The sequence below is a fragment of the Oreochromis aureus genome, linkage group 4 (genome assembly GCF_013358895.1).
Source record: "Oreochromis aureus strain Israel breed Guangdong linkage group 4, ZZ_aureus, whole genome shotgun sequence".
NCBI classification, from domain to species: Eukaryota; Metazoa; Chordata; class Actinopteri; order Cichliformes; family Cichlidae; genus Oreochromis; species Oreochromis aureus.
Window position 1 is genome coordinate 29,065,732 of NC_052945.1, and position 17,010 is coordinate 29,082,741.

Here is a 17,010-nt window from a genome sequence, read left to right on the forward strand (position 1 = left end):
TTGCCAAGTTCCTCCTCCTTAAACTCCTTGGTTTCAGTTTTTTCGGTTGTTTTTGGACTATTAAAAGAAATATGAACTCATTTATAAACTATAGTGTGCACTTTCCCATATTTAAGCCCTTGGGCTTAAACATTTCTGCTATACAGTCCTCCTCAATGTGTTCCAACAGCTTTACTATCCTAAATTTCAACCTTAATTAATGTGTCTCTCCCAACTGAAACATCTTCATTGCACTAATGCTATTACAGGTTTTCATTAAGCCTAATTCAATTAAAAGGAGTTATAATTTTCCAAGAGAGTGACATGTTGCTGTGGGGGCAACATTTTAAAGGCTGAGCGTGATAAATGAGCCTTTTCAGACCTTGTAAAATAATGTTACAAAAAACTGGACATCTGTTTTCTACAAGCTGGGTATAATAGTTGATTTCCATTCGGTGTGGTCCTTTTTTTATTTATCTACGGAGGATCTTATTGAGAATGCCTCCTTTCCAACTTCATGCTTTACATGTCCTCCGATGACACACATTGGTACAGCTGTGAGGCATAATTCTGGCATTCTCCAAGCAGCCTTACTAAAGCAACTAGGAATTAATTTTTTTGTTTCACTGGCACTTTAACTATAGCAGCTGGAGATGGTTTTACATTCAGAGAGCTACAATGAGATTACAATAATCTCTCTAACATTATATAATGACGGACTTGCTTTTTTCCCCTCATGCAAACAGTGTAAGTCTTAAACCTATATCTTCTATGTTGAGTTTATCAGGTAGAGCGTTCCCCAGGTGTAACTGCCCCTAACACTTGTGCTGCTTTGCCAAGAACCCACACCGTCTGTGAAATCTTACATAATACACAAGCAGGCATTTTTATCCCACATGGGACAGAATGTATTCAATGACCTGAGATGTAATGTCTTTAGATTTGAGACAGATGGCTTTGTCAGCTCCATTTCAAAAATGTTTCACATTAGGCACAGTGCACTGTGTGAAATGTTTACACCATAAAACGGTTAAATCTGAGGAGACTTTCTGGTCAAACTACCTCAGAAGAAGCAGCTGCACATTATCAGCTGTCCTGACCTTCCGTGGCCTCAGCAGCACACGAGTGCGGGCGAGGGATCTGCTGCAGAAGAACTACTTCCTTCACAAAGAGTGGGTTAGATCGGCTGCTGGCTCTGTCTAACTTTGTTTACATAAAAGGTTAATTTTTCTTATTTACCTAAATAAGGCATCCGTTACAATTTATAGTAATATATACCCAAGGGAGATTTTGATAGGTACACCTGTTCAGCTGCTGAGTAATCCAATCACATTGCAGCAACTAGCCGGCAGTTCTTTGGGTAAAAATGCCTTGTTGATGTCAGAGGTCAGAGGAGAATGGACAGACTGATTTGAACTGACAGGAAGGCAGCAATAACTTAAATAACCACTTGTTACAAACAAGGTGTGCAGAAGAGCATCTCTGAACACATCGAACTTTGAAGCAGATGGGCTACAGCAGCAGAGGACCACACGGGTTAGCGTATAACAGATTTAAACCAACAAATGCTCAAATATAAAGACTAAACAAGGATGAGTCTTTTTAAGGGGTTAATTTCGCTTGGCTTGTTGCACTTGTGACCCTTTTTCTCATCAGTGCTGAAACAACAGCTCCTCCGAAGAAACAAATATGCAGTGAAGCAGGGATGTTAAATCCATTTTACACGGTGGGCCACATACTGGCTGAACTCCCCTTTCTGTCAGTGTAAAGAAATCTAACTGCACATTTAGCTGAGATATCTTAATGTAAGAAAAAGATGTCATCTCAACAGTGTTTCTTAGTTTCTCGACATGAAAAGAAACATTGCTGCTATAAATGAAAGAAACGTGACTTTAACTGTGAGAAATGAATGTGTAAAATTACAGAACAGGATAAAGAGAAAGCTGAAAATGCCCTTTTACAGTTAACCAAAAAAGGTTAAGTTAATAGCAGCAGACAGAGGATGAAGATACATCTCCACCCTCTATGTCTGAGTGATTATCTCACAGCAAACATTAAATGTCCACCCTCTGTGTTTTCAGCACTGTTGACTTTGTAAAAATGTGTTTGTCGGCCTCTCCAGTGGGTCATATGCTCGCAGCGTCCAAGCGGCGTCCTACACCGAATTCCCTGCAAGCCTCAATGATGAGCTGCGCGGTAACTGAGAACAAAAGAAACCCACACAAATACAAAGACAAATGCACTGGTTCAAGCGTGGAATCAGCAAAGACCAAAAATGGACTCCTTTTTTTCCCTCCCTCCCATCGTCACCCTCACACACACACACAGCTCACATTCTTTGTGTGATAACCATTCACTGGACGAGAGGCGGGGTCCACCCTGGCAGTCCATCACATACAGGCGGTGTGATAACCCCTGCGTCACATTCATGGCCATGTTTAAAGTTCAGCTACTACAGTCCAAAATCCCTCATGCAGTTTTCTGTGTACTGCTAGTGTGTATATATATAAACACAGAACGTTGCCAACACTGTTATCAGAGGGTGTTTTTGAAGCTGATCTCATTTATGGGATCAGCCTCTTGCAAGTTTGCCTTCATGCAAACTGTGATATTTGTTTATGTTGTTTTTGGGGGGGGGGTTATTACAGCTCTGCAAGGTGAGAGCATCCTCCTAGGCATCATCCCTTCCTAATTCCCACACTGGGACATAAACAAAACGTGTGTGTGAGGGTGTGTGTGTTCTCACTTGTGCGTGTATCCCAGCCACGCTACAGTGTTTAGGCCAAAGCTGTCAGTAACTGGAAGGCATCCAACTCTGCTGAGGGATCGAAGTTTTTCTGACTGTCTAGACACAAAAATGGCGTTTGTGAATAATCAGGTCATCAGCATAGTTAAACCGAAACCCTGTATTTCAACCCCACCCCCATCTTTGTGTTTTTTTTCCATCGACTACGATCTACTACAGTGTGTTTGTGTGTATATCAGCTGTACTTATTGGGAACACAGCAGTTTACATTTAAAGATTGAAGAGGGAAAGAGAGAGATGTTCTTAATCACAGCAGGGTTGCTTTGATTCATTATGCAGATTAAAATTAATAAGATGCAGTGTCGCTTATTAAGCTAAATGATAAGCGAATGTCAACTGTGCTCCAGGACTGTGGTCTGCCTTCACGCCTAATTGCAGACTTTTGGCCTATTTTACACAAAAAGCCTAAAATCAAAGTGTGACACCCCCACCCCCACCCTTCCCCATCCCACCTCCTTCCCCATCCCACCTTTACCAAAGCCAACCAACTGCCCAAGAGCGTGTATGAGTAACTGTGGTGGAAAGACAAGTCTGCTTTCACAGTGCACAACTGTGTACACACACATATGCATTCTGTGAGCCTTCTTCTCTCCTCGGGGTGTACTCTAAATAGTAGTGAAAGGGAGGGATTGTGGGGGAAGGAAGCAGTGATGGTGATGAGTGCAGTGGGGGTGGGGTAGGGGAGACACAAGAAAAGATGCAAAAAAAAAAAAAAAAAAAAAAAAAAAAGGAAAAAGAAAAAGCGAGCTTGTGTGGATGATGTAGCACGCTGCTAATGCTGACACGCACTTGCCTGAGCTTGATCGAATCATTCGAGGCATAACTAATGTCTCTTTAAGAGGATAGATGGTTCAAGCTGTAGTCTATGTGATTAATCAGTCTTTTAATTTATTTAATTTTTAGCATTTACTTTCTCTATGAAGATGAATATAATTTCAGTATCTTTGCTTTATGCCACTTACTTAACTTTATGTTTAGAACTGCCTAAAGAGCGGTAAGAGAACCATTAGTCAAAGATTTGGAGGAAGAAGAAAACAATCAATGAAATCTGCAGTTTTTATGTTTAGTAACTATTAAATTATTGTGAATTATGGTCTCAGCATTAACCAAAATAATCCTCAATGAGATTTTGGTGGCATAGCAAAGCAGCTCTGGTGAGCAGTGACAGGACGGGATGTTGGTGGGTCAGGGTTACTTTTTAATGAGCATGCGGTGGCCTTTGACCCTGGATTTGACCTGCTTTTATCTCCATAAACTGCGAACACAAGATAAAGGAGAGTGCTGTGTGCTCTTTAACGCCCCTCCTGCCTCTGCCCACTGCAGATTTACTGTTGAATTTATAAAATCAAGTAAATTCATATTCATATTTTCAATAATGGCACACAGTTTGGCTGTCAATCTAACGTTGTCTTCTGTTCTGCATTTCACATTCAATGGCACAAAAGCTCCAAACTTCTGTCTTCAAAGCGCGCAACTCTGCAGAGCTGCTTGAATAATTTACGGCTAACTTGCCTGCAGCCTCACTGCTCATGGGTGAGCGGGCTGATGCAGACTTGACGTGGCTTTACTTGTGACTGTGACCAGAAATTATCGAATGAGGTTGACCGTAGGCATGGAATTATGATTACGTATAACTCCTGCTCTCTGAAAAAAAAAAGGAGGGGGGAGAATGACACATTCAAGATGCCACACGCTGGCACGGTGCCTCAGATTGTCCATTCAACCTACTCTAGATTACAACAAGTAGCCTCAGTCAGCTCTCCATCCCCAATCAGGAACACTGGGCTCCATTTACTGGATTCATCTTTGAAATGGATATTTGCATGATCCTCCATCCAACCCATAAATGTCTTTTTAGCTTTTCCAAACTTTTTTAGAAAACATTTTTTTACCATTAAAAGTTATAGTGGTTCAAGAGACTTAGATTGTGTCTGTGGTAGAGTGTAGTTCTAAACTACAAATATGGAAAAAACAAATCTACAATAATCAGCTGCCTCTCCAGTAAGCCTCTGATCCTGCAGGTGTACCACAGTCCAGAACTGCAGCTGGCGACAGCGGTCTTTGTTTTGCTCTGCAGTCTTGGTAAGCACAGTGTTGGGACACGTAAACAAGTTCTCCACCTGCTGCAGGTTCTCTAATGGAGTGGCCTCTAAGCTCTTGAGGACTACCACTGCCACCTGCGGCCCAGGACAATGCACTTGGAATCTGACCAGGGGAGACTATCTGGAGCGGCGCCTTGAATGACACAGAGGATCGCCACAACAGAGACTGCTCAGCCAAGAGGGGATAACTACTGGTTAGAAGCGACTGAACATTCAAAATAAGAGCAAAGCCATTCTTTTGCTTGCAAGAAAAATGCTAAAATGAATCTGCAAATATATCTGGACTTCTATGTGTGGGTAACACTGGTATATGTTTCTTTGTTGAAAAAAATAATAATAATGAAAAATAAGAAGCAGAAGAACTCATTTATTAGTGGGATACAAATCAAACCAGTCTTTATTTGAGTCCAAAGAAGACAGGGCTTCAATTGTGTACAAATAAAGCCCTGATACAGAATGTGGGTTTAAGATAAGGAAAAGAGCAAATACATAGCAATGGCGCTGAGGAGGCTGGCAGTGATGCACATCAGAGACATCTGACTGCTGAATGTTTCATCAACTCTCAGCCACATCTTGGCAGAGTACTAACAACAGCAGCATCAGTCACCGATCTAGAGCCAGAGATGAGATATTTCCTTAATTATACACTAACAGGTACTCTACAGTATCCTTTATGACTATAACTCAGTTGGCACAAGGAAGTTAAAGTTTATATCACTTCATCGCTGCAGCCACAGACTCACGCCAGTGCCACTTAGTGGGCTGGTTTCGTTGCATGTGACTGCCTCTTCCGCAGCTTCAGCACTCAACATAATGGCTGGCAGCTCATCCATGAGATAAGAGACTGATTAATACCAAACAAATCCCCATGCACATGATGAGGATGTGCATAAGGATGAAGGAAATAAACTGATAGGTATGCGATGTAGTGGCTGCATGACACGCCGATAAATCCAGCTAGATGGCTGTGAGTGGCGCCGCTACCTTAATGCTAATCGCAGCTTTCATTTTTTCCACCCCTCAAACACCCCCAACATGAGGTCAGGAAAACCGCCTCTGTCCCACACACAAATAAAGTGCAAACAAAGCCTGCCGCTCTCCATGGCATTCCCCACAGACTGTGGGAGGGATGAGTGAGCAGGGAGAGAGACAGAGTGAGGAGACAGCCAAAAGGGAGGAGGGAGACAGAGTGAGTGTCCAAAAAAGTCTTTTGCAAAGTGAGAAATCTGGCTGATAATGCAACTTTGTTTCTTTTTTAACTTCTCTCTTCTTTTAACATTTTTTGTATTCCCCAAACTCCAAAACTAGATCAGATTATATGTGTTTTGATTGTGATAGTCCAGCTGGTTGTGGACATTACAGGCTCTGTAACCCTTTAATCTATTTACCAACCTGTCACAGAACAAATGTATATCCTTTGCTGTCAGTGGTAAGTGCTTCAAATTTGACCCACTTAACATCTCCAACATTTAGTTCTCCTGTATCTGCTACAAGTTGTTAACTTTCATTAGCATTTCATGGCAGCACTCGTACTCTTTTCCTGTGTGCACACAAGATACAAGATAGCACTATTATGCATTTTCCTTTTGATCTAAGAGTCGTGTACTCTACTACCTTAAGTCTAATTCATGTTGTAGCCTGGCATCTTTACGTTCCACTTTCCTTTGATGATGTTTACACCCTTGCTAGGCATTAAAATATCTAGCATTTTTCTCCCAGACATCACATGGAAAATGTACCCAAATGGATGGAAATACGATTAAAAGAGAAATACTTTAAGGATGTGGATGCCATCAGTTCTCCAGACCTACCTCTTATAGACGGCACGACCAAAGCAAACATAAACACCTGTCTCCTTCTTTGCTGCTTGTCAAGTGAACTCCTTAATGGTGTATAGTACAGTCATTCCTACCGAAAGATTTCCAGTTGTTCCCTGGGCTGCTCAGTAAGACAAACTGAGGCATAAGAAATACTCTGCAAGTCTTTTTTCTACTTTTCTTGGCTGAGAGGGAGCAGCAGATTGTGTGACAGTCACCTGGATCACAGAAACATGTGATCAGAAAGGCTGGTACTAATCCTTAGGACTCTTCAGGGGCACTAAGATTTTACAATGTCATCAAGTGAGCAACCGAATTAAGAGTTTACAATTAAGAGTTTGTTAATGATGTAAATGCGATAAAAAAACAAAACATAATAACAACTACTGAAAAATTTTAAAGCAAAGGGTCAAGAATAATAATGCACCCAATATGTCCATGATGCATAGTAAACCCCCCCCCACACACACACACCAAAGAAAAGAGATAAAAAATATACACAGTATGCAAGCACTTGAAGCCTTTGGTTCTCATAGTGTGGTACAGGGAAACTCAGCACCCTGGGGACAGGAAGATTAACACATGACAGAGCTCATTAACCCTGGACAAAGAGAGATGCTAATCTTGAACAGTTAGCTTCAACTGTCCACAAACTGTCCACAGAAACAGAGAGAGGGGCAAGGAAGGCAGGCAAGAAAGAACAAGGAAGGAATATGAAGCAGTTAAAGGGGCCTTAGTATGTCCCAGAAAGTAGACAATACTGTGTGGAGCCAGGGCTGGAGGGGCAATCAGCCCCACAACAATAAGGGTGGAGACAGATCCCAACTACAAACAACGGCCCCAATGGCGAAGGCCCTACTACAGTCTGGCTGAGCTCCACCGCCTGCAGGGGCAACCAGCAGGGCAGCGCAGAGCTCCACTGTGTGGATATCGATCGCACAGGAGAAAGTGGGGAGCCAAGCAGGCAACTCCACAGATGGCCAGGGCAGTGAAGGAGACAGAAACAGACAGAGGAAGTGCATTAGTGAGGCAGGTTCCTCTGATGCTGTTAGCTCTTCCCTCTGGGAGATAAGAGAGATGTTGATGACATGGTTTTAGAGAGAGGACAGCTTTAAAAAAAAATTTAAAAAAAAAGGAGGGGGGAGGGGAAAATAATGACAGAGAAAGACACAGAGAGAGACGGGGGACCTAACAGAGAATCTAAAGCTAATTTGTAACTTGAAGAGCTGCTGGATCATCTCCATAATGGGCCGTCTGCCCACAAACAAGCTCCTCTCAGGGGGTAAATGAGATCAGGCCAGCCCAGGACCAGCTGGTGGCTTGGATCAATGACACCAGATAGAGCAGATACAGAGACAGGGGAAGAGACCAGAACCGAGGCATCTGGACAGAAGGGCAGAAATGCTGCCCAAGAGGCTCCGGTGCTCTCTTGAGATTTACAGAGGGGGGACACGGACTTCCGCATGCAATGTACAACCGGAACGTCTCTGTCCTTAAGAGGATTATGCCGTCACGTTTTAAGTGGAACGTGGCACGTTCCAGATGGAATCTGATCTCTTGCAGGATGGCAGACAGGTTGCATGGTCAGGCTGATCGGCACCTACTGAAAGACATCCTCCTGAGAAGCACACATCTGGCCTTAAAATGGCACATCTGTCCAGGACAGAAACACTTATTTAGCAATTCATAGGAAGTTGGTGATTTATGTTAGAGCAAAGAATGAAAAAGGCAAAGCAAGATTTATGTCAACAGGGTAAACTGTTATGACTGAGAAATAAATTGGCTGTTACAGCTGCTTATGGTAAGCACCAGTGTCAGGCACAAATGCCTATCATTCCTGTTGAGCCTGTGGTGAGGGTAGGCTGGGTAGACACTAATATAATCTTGACCAGTTTAGCCACAAACACACGGCAATGGCGATGTATGGACGGCGTCACTGACTCCATTATCTCAGAGCCAAATTTGTTAGAGGAGATTGAAGCAACCATCAGTCTGGACCAATTTTTCAACTATATCGAAGACCAGATTGCACCAAAACGCAAAAAAAAAAAAAAAATCAAGGCGCCACAAACACAATGTGCCATGACAAATCTGGTCTTGAAGCCTAGCAACAGGGCTGTGAACCATGTCCATTATCCAGCCTCCCACCAGAGGAATTCAGAGAGCCCAAACACAGCAAATTACTGCAGCTGCTGGCAAATACAGACTCAAAACCGCGTCGCCAGTTGCCAACTGCATGCCCTGACAACTGCGACGCCACCAACCGAGGCTGCTATCAAGGCTAGAGCGGCCAGACGACAGCAAAGTTTATCTCTTCTTTGTCCTCACTGTGAAAATTCAATGCGGTGCCCGCGGCGGTTTCCTCAAACCTCAATCAGTCAGCAAACAAAAGGAAATGCAGCCAAACATACTGTTTCTGTTGGTGTTTTGATAATCTCCAAACAAGAAGCTATTGTGCAGCTGTTGCCATGGATTAAAAGAGAGCTGTGGGGCGATAGTGGTAATTTCTAATGAGGCCATAAAGTGCAAGGGCCACGGGTTCAGGCCGAAAAAAGCTCGATGACCACAGGGCCAGTTTTGTCCTTGTCACTGCTGAGAAGTTCAGAACTGGGGGGGTGTCATTCTGAGTCACACACCCACCAACACCAGGGCTTTGACTAAGGGCGAGCTGACACACAGGTCTATTAATGCAACAACCATCTCCCCCTCTCAAGACCGAGGCATGGGTCGAAAGGCCAGCTTAGGGCAAAATAGGTCATTAGAATTTAAATTGCCTTGAAACAAATGCTTATGAAAGAGCTTTTCTTTGAAAAAACTAAAACAGGTATGCATATTTCAGATATTTTAGGTATGTTTTGCACAGACAAACGCAGGGGGAGAGACACAATTACTGCACAGTTTCTCTCAGTGAATCTACAAGATCTAAGCAAGCATTTATAACATCCTTTTATTAAAGATATGAACTACAACCATTGAGTTAGATAATTAATCTCGTTACCACATGGTTCCTGTTAACGGGGCTCTAGTATAAGTATGCTCATTCACAGTTCAAATTTATTTTGTTTTATTTATTTTATTTATTTTGTTCATCCACTGTCTGAAAAAAGCTCTTTTAGCCATCTTACCACTATCTTAAACGCAGATGTCTTTTGACTGGCTGCACCTAGCAAAACATAAGATGGGCGGGGTTTATTTGCCTGAGCATGACCATATTAGGACTATCTGCTCTCACTGACATCATACAAAGTCCAGAGTAGAAAAAAACAGTTTGAGACCTTGTGATTAGTTTTACATATGGTGATTTTATCATTTAAAACTTTGTGTTTTAAATGGAAGTTGTCAGGTTTACTTTAAAGTGATTAAGTAGAAATCTGAAGCAACTCTTCATTTCATTTAGTGGACACATAGTAGTAGTAGCTGTGCGGGCTATGGGAGACTATTTGAGACAGCGGCGCTTAGTCCTCGTGGACCGCTAACACTGTAGACACCCACACCCTTGATTCCAACTCCAAAAGCAGACAAACGACAGAGGGATAAATGTTAATTTTTAAAAAAATACAATACAAACAAAGACAGAGAAGATACAACTAGAAAGAAAGTAGATAACTCCATCAGATTTTTCCTAATTACAATGATCCGCTTCATTGTTTAGCTTCTGACAAATCCCCTCCACACACACACACACACACACAATATGGCAATAATCTCCACCCTCCAAGTAATAATCTTTCTGAAACATCTTAAATAACTTCATAAAGCTGAGTGTGGTTTTCAATGGCAGATAAATTTAATTTCACATGATTGCATTAGGCTGCATGTCTGTCCTCCATTTGCCTGCCTCATCCCACTGACTCCATGAGTCAGCCATTCTCTCATCCACGCACCAGAGAGAGAGCGGGGGGGGGGGGGGCGGCAGACTCATGGATGGCTTAGCCCACCCCCTGACTTAAGAGTCTTGGAGGGTCTCCAAACCCCAAGCCTGAAAAGTGTCCGTATTAGTTGCCCTGGGATGGCGTTTCCTCACGGTCGATCGCTGCTCATTATTTGACCAAGCCGTGCCCACCGAGACCACAGAGCTCGAGACAATTTATGTCCCTTGTCTGAGCCACCTCTGGGGGAAAAGAATACAGTTGCAGACTGAGGATAAAGATTTTTAATGCTTGCATGTTTGCAGTTTATTAAACGCTCTTGGCCAGGCTTTGGGAACTGTCAGTGTTTTCTCCTCCCTATTGTTCAGCAGAGAGGGAGCGTAATCTGTCTTGCTGCACTCACTCACCCAAAAGAAAAAAAAAAAAAAAGGAGTCAGCGAGGGAGCCCCTCCAGCCTTATGCCACAATAGCTGATCACTTTTTGGAGACGAGGTGGTGGTGATGGTGGGGGAGTGACATTAATCACCTCTGATTACATGCCAGCATGAGACTGTGCACAAACTCTCTCTGAGATTTACACTCTCCCTGCAGGATCTGCGCAGAGATTTGCTTTAACATGCTCCAAATACGCCCAAAGTTGGTCTGTTGAGTTAAAACGAAAGCTGCAAATTTATTAGCACGATATCTGCCAGCTTCTTTCCCCCCACTGAGACGGCTGAAACATTGCTCAGCAACTCACACTAGTTGGCTCATCACAGAACAATGGGCAACCGCGATGGAGGATGGAGAAGGAAGGGGAGGTCAGAAGAAGGGAAAGTTTAGAGGTTAAAAAGGCGGATAATACAGTCACACAGCGAGAGGAAACACTCTGAAAATAAACAAGAGCGTGGATTTAAAGGCATTTAGCTGTTTTTCTTGTTTTTTTAGCTTTGGTCTAACAGGTCCTATGAGCACTTCAAGCTACCATGCAGCCTGCCACCGCCCCATCAAGCCCCTTTGCACGGGAATCAAAGTGACTGAAACGGAGCGGCTCGCCCTCAAAAATGATGAAGTGACACTAAAACAAACCCGTTTGTACATTTCCGACGCAATTATCCAGTCACACAAAGAGCGAGCCGGATTCCACTGCGCTGCTTAGCGTTAATGTGAAAACACGAGTAATAACATAGTAAGCAGAGCAGACACTCCGTAACGGACGGCAGACATTCATTTTAAACTGTGGTTTTAATTAGCTAAACATGACTTATTAACTGACAATAGCATGCTAGCTAAAGCTAAAGAAATCTCGACCTTACCGGTTAGTGCAGCGACGAGCTAGCAAAATCCTCTCCAGCTACGCCCAAGTGTTAGCCGGTACACCCAGACTGGATCCTCGAGTCCGGCAAAAAAACGACAGAAAGTGAGGATGGGAATTAAAAACGAAACCGGGAATGAGGGGCGGAAAATCGCGGGAGAGCTGAGCAAATGGAGCCGAGACGTCAGACAAAAAAACTTCTAGGTCTCAAGCGCCGTTTTTCACAAGTGATGCGCGTTCCCTGAAAGGAAGAAAGGAGGAGAATGAGGCTTTGCTCCTCTCTCACACACACACGATAGTAGACCGGTGAACGGATGGATGGACAGGCTGAGGAGAGGGCTGACGCCGCCTTCAGGTGCCCCTGGAAAAAGTGGGAATTGTGAGAGGTTTCAGTATGAAAGCATAACTAAATCTGTTGACGTATCTAGAGCAATTAGTTATACTTGACTGATACTGATAACGTGAAGGGATCGTTGGATTTTTGTTTCGTTTTTTGCCGTTTTACCCTCAGTTAATGCTACTTAATAAAATGAATACCATTTACATGTCTCGAAGGACAATAAACTACATAAAGCTTCAGTATGCAGCAGGTTAGCAGGTAGTCCATTTTTCACTATGGGTAACAAAATCCACAAGCATCACCAAATAAATAAATAATAATAATAAACACTTATTATTATTATTATCACTATTATTAGTATTATTATTATTATTTTAAAATTTCAAGATACCCTAGGACATTATCAAACCATAGATTCAGCCCAAGTGAGCTAGTTTATGTTATTTTACTTGTTATGCTCATTTTTAACTCCATGTTTTTATTCTTTGAAAACTAGACCATCCTCTTCAGGGAGCCTATACCAGCTGTCACAAGGTAAGAGGCGGGTCCCAGGCTGACACAGGGGAGAACTCCACAGAGAAACGACTCCAACCCAGGACCATGCTGTGAGGCATCAGTGTTAACCACTGCACCGCCATGCTACCATGCAGTTAGTTGATAATAAACCCAGTTTATCTTATACCTGGCGTCCCCTTTGAGTTCAGTCTGAAAAAGAGTTTTAGCCTCATGTTAAAAAAGTAGGTTTGAACAGCAGGTGGGTGTGGCCTGCCTGAGATGACCATATTAGGATTACCCTCTCTCTATGACATCATAAAGAGTCAAGAGCAGAAAATGCCTGTCTAAAACTGAGAATTTAAAAGACACTGAAGGATGACATGTTGTCTCACAGGGATTATTGATACATATATTGGCTTTATTATTTGAAACTTTAAATTGTTTGATTATGAGGATTAACTATTTCAAGAGCAAACAAGTGCAAAGCAAGAAAAAAAAAGATTTCCTGTAATGACGAGGATGAGATATAAAGTAATCAAACAGACAACGGGTATGAATTAACAAAACTCCCACAGACCCACAGAAGACATGTCATGCCTGCTCTTAGCACTGAAACTGTATAATCCCACATTTATTGAGAAATAAGCATGGTGAAACACACACGAAACAGGTGGTAGAGAGCCTGGACAGGTGGAGGTTTGGACTGGAGAGAAGAAGGATGAAAGACGGTAGGATCCAGACAGAATACATGTGTGTGAATGAGAGGGAGATGGACGGAAAGGTGAAGCTGCAAGGAGTAGAGATAGTGAGCGTAGGTGAGTTTAAATACCTGGGATCAACTATCCAAGGCAATTGACTGCGCACAAGAGAGGTGAAGAAGAGAGTCCAGGCAGGGTGGAGCAGTTGGAGACGAGTGTCAGGGGTGATTTGTGACAGAAGGATAGCAGCAAGAGTCAAAGGAGAAGTTTAAAAGTGAGTGAGTAGTGAGACCTGGCATGATGAGTGGTTTGGAGACGGTGGTACTGACACAAAGACAGAAGGACGACTTGGAGGTGGCAGGCCTGAAGATAGTGAGATCTTCCCTGGAAGTGAGTATCATAGACGGGATTAGAAATGAGTACATCGCAGGGACAGCTCATATTGAGCAGTTTGGAGACAAAGTCAGGATGTTGAAGATGGAGCTCCCAGGCAGGAAAAAAAGAGGAAAACTTCATAGGAGGTTGCTAGGGATATAGATGTTTCACCGTGACGACCCATAAAGGGATCAGCTGAAAGAAGAAGAAGATCAATTGTAAACTGCATCATGTTTAAAAAAAAGTACTACTCTCTGTCTTTCTGTGAGTCTGGGTCTTTCTGTGTTGCATGGCAACATCTAGCACATCCCGACGCCACATGTTCACTGAGGGAAAAGAAAGGATGAACTTACACTCCCAGTAAGTCTTTCTTTTCGTCCTCAGAAACAGGAGCTCACTATGAGTCCTTGAAGGCAGCATTCACCAGGACAGCGCGCCATACTGAAATTGAAAAGGGTGAATAGCAGCAGAGGAGCTCTGCTTTCTCTAAGAGGAGCCAATCACCTCCCAGCCTGAGGGATTATTCAAATAAAGGATGATGTCACCTCTTGCAAGTCACCCTACTCTCTTGTCCGAGTTTCTCCTGGCTGTCTGTTGCCCTCCCTCTAGGCCCCTCAGACCCTTTTCTTCCATTCTCCATGCTCGACTGAACACACACACTCATGCACGCTCACACACACACATGCACACACATTACTGCTGCACCCCATGCATCAAGTTGCCTGCATTGTCTGCCCTCGGTGCTACTGTTGCATCAAGAATTCAAAAACCTTCATTGCATTTCAGACCTGTTGATTGTAATATCTGGAATATTTTTCATGTTTCTCCTTAACAGTTTCATCTCCCACGAGGCGTTTCCAAATTGAAATTACATTTCTTTTGTTTTTTCTGGAAGGTCTTGCACATTCTTTTGTCCTCAAAGTCACATTTCCACCAGCCAGATCCCAAATGCCCACCTGCCCGTCGCGTCAGCCTGTCCCAGTTGGAGCGAACAAATCTCAAATTGGATGACACTAATTGAAAAGGGTGAGGCAGCCAGCGGGAAAGGAAAAGGCAACCAAAGAGCAGAGCGTAGAGTGAGTCTGGCTTTCGGTTAAAGTTGCGCGTTTTCTCTCAAGTCACAAACAGATACCGGAGGGCATTGTTTCATTCCCTGAAAAGCTTTTGTTTCTTGTGCAGCGTGCTCTTCACCAGAACAGAGCTTTTCATCAGACACAGTCTGGGTGGGCATGCCGCCTGTCTGTCTGTCTGTCTGTCTGCCTGTCTGCTGCTGCTGCTGCCTCTGTTGCTTAGCTCTCAGCAGCCGCCTGCCTCCTGTCTGCATGAGCCAGGCTTTTGTGTGCTGGTCTGTTCTAAGATAGGCTTCTTTTCATGTCCAGCCTGTGGTGTGCTCTTCCTTTTCCAAGTGCTGCAGAGGTGAGATTTATTTAGGCTTGTGTTTCTCGCCTGAGCTCAGGGCGGAAACGTACAATTCGATGTATGACACTACACCGCTCACCTGCTTGCATGAAAACCTGTTATTGCCCTTTATCCCTCTCGATCAGATGTCCAGAGGCAGCTTCGTTTCTCTTCCTGCAAAGTGGATTGACCTCAGATTTGTCTGTTTGAAGAGGGTGTGTTGTGTTGTCTCACACCAACAAGATTAGTTAGTTGTTTTTTTTGTTTTGTTTATTCAAACGACAGATCAAGATTGCAGCCACATACTGTAGAAATGTGTGAATTTTGTCGCGTCAGTAAAGCATGCAACTAAATGGAAGGAGACCAGGAAGAAGGCAGGGACTCGGGTGCGTTCGATGCCTGCTAAGTTGATGCTGACGGACGTATTGGCATGGTCAACCGGGTGCAACAAAGAGAGGAAGGCGGTGGTGTGCGGCACCGGAGACAGGAAGAGGCAGGGCCGTGTACCCCGCTGCACAGTTCCCGTGTTATTTACCTCATTGTTTTTTTGTCCACATAGCCCGCAGTCCAGCTGGGGCGGCTGCAGCACAAAAGGGGCTGGCGCTCAGTCAAGCCCCCCCATCAACAAAAACCAAACAAATCTGGCCGCTGGTCAAGAGTCTGCAACCTTTTTTGCAAAACTCTTACACAACACATTAGTTATTTAACAAGCAGCAGATACAGGCATGCTCTAATTGTGTTTCACATATTCCAGCATGTAGCAGTCAGATTGCACAGAGGTCGGAATCTCGAGTGCATCTGATACATCCCAGTGTTGGTGTCGTCCCTGGATCATTATAATTAATGTTGGTCCAGGTTCTGCATTGCAAGTCACCAGTCATGTTGTTATGATGTCATAGGTTTCCAATGTGGAAAAAAACAAACAAAAACGGGTCGGAGTTAGGGTTGGGGGTTTGCATGTGGTTGTGGTTAGGGTTTGGTGTGTGGTGTGATGATGTTTCTGGGATGCCTTAACCGCCTGCAAGTTAGGGGTTGGATGGATTGATCCAAATGTCGATAGTATCGATACCAACACCGGTATTGGTATTAGATCGACATCATCACAACAGGATTGATGCTTTAGCTTGTTTGTCTCCTCTAATTTCAGAAGGAGACATGTCTGTGCAAACACCTCTCATGCTGGCACACTTTACGCTGCCCTCTCCTCCCTGCTCTGCTTTTTTTAGTTGTGGTGCAGTCACATGACTCAGCGGTACTGAGCAGCAACATGTAGGCTCAGAATTTGCACATTTGTCCTTTGTTTTAAAAAATAAACCTCATCTCATAAATCATGGCATAAGCTGTCTTTATGAGTAAAAAGTATCGGTAATGGTATCGGCAATACTGGCGCGACATTTATTTGTTATCTGATCAATATGACAATCTGCAGCATAGCACACCACTGCTGCCAGCCCTCTCGAGCCACCCAGGAAAGCAGCTGGCACTAAGAGACACACCCATTATTTTCCCCTAAAGATATTCACAAATCAACCCCCTTTTCAGACAAGTGTCTCCCAAATGCATGAGAGCTATCACCCTGCACAGCACTTCACACTCCAATAGCATGAATATCATTATCCCACAAACGGGGTGTGTACGTGTGAACAAATACCAGGCGGATGCAGGTTAGTGCACGCCAGTGCAGCTGCTGCTCTCTGTGCACAACGTGGACTCCCTGAAGACCACAACGTGCCAGCACTGCATGTCATTAACATACAGGATGCTTCTACAGCCACTGAAAGGCAACATGTGATGAAGGAAGGCAACGAGACCCTCATTAATGGGCCATCATCACACA

General features: G+C 43.7%; 1 protein-coding gene across 1 annotated transcript in view; it reads right to left on the bottom strand.

Annotated features, from left to right (window-relative positions):
• The window catches only part of wu:fb95e10 (nucleolar protein dao-5), a 37,574-nt gene extending 25,407 nt beyond the window's left edge, over positions 1–12,167 (bottom strand). Inside the window, exon 1 of the mRNA XM_031748314.2 lies at positions 11,869–12,167. The gene's annotated coding sequence lies outside the window, so the exon portion shown is untranslated. The remainder of the gene's footprint in view (positions 1–11,868) is intronic.
• Positions 12,168–17,010: the final 4,843 nt, after the last annotated feature.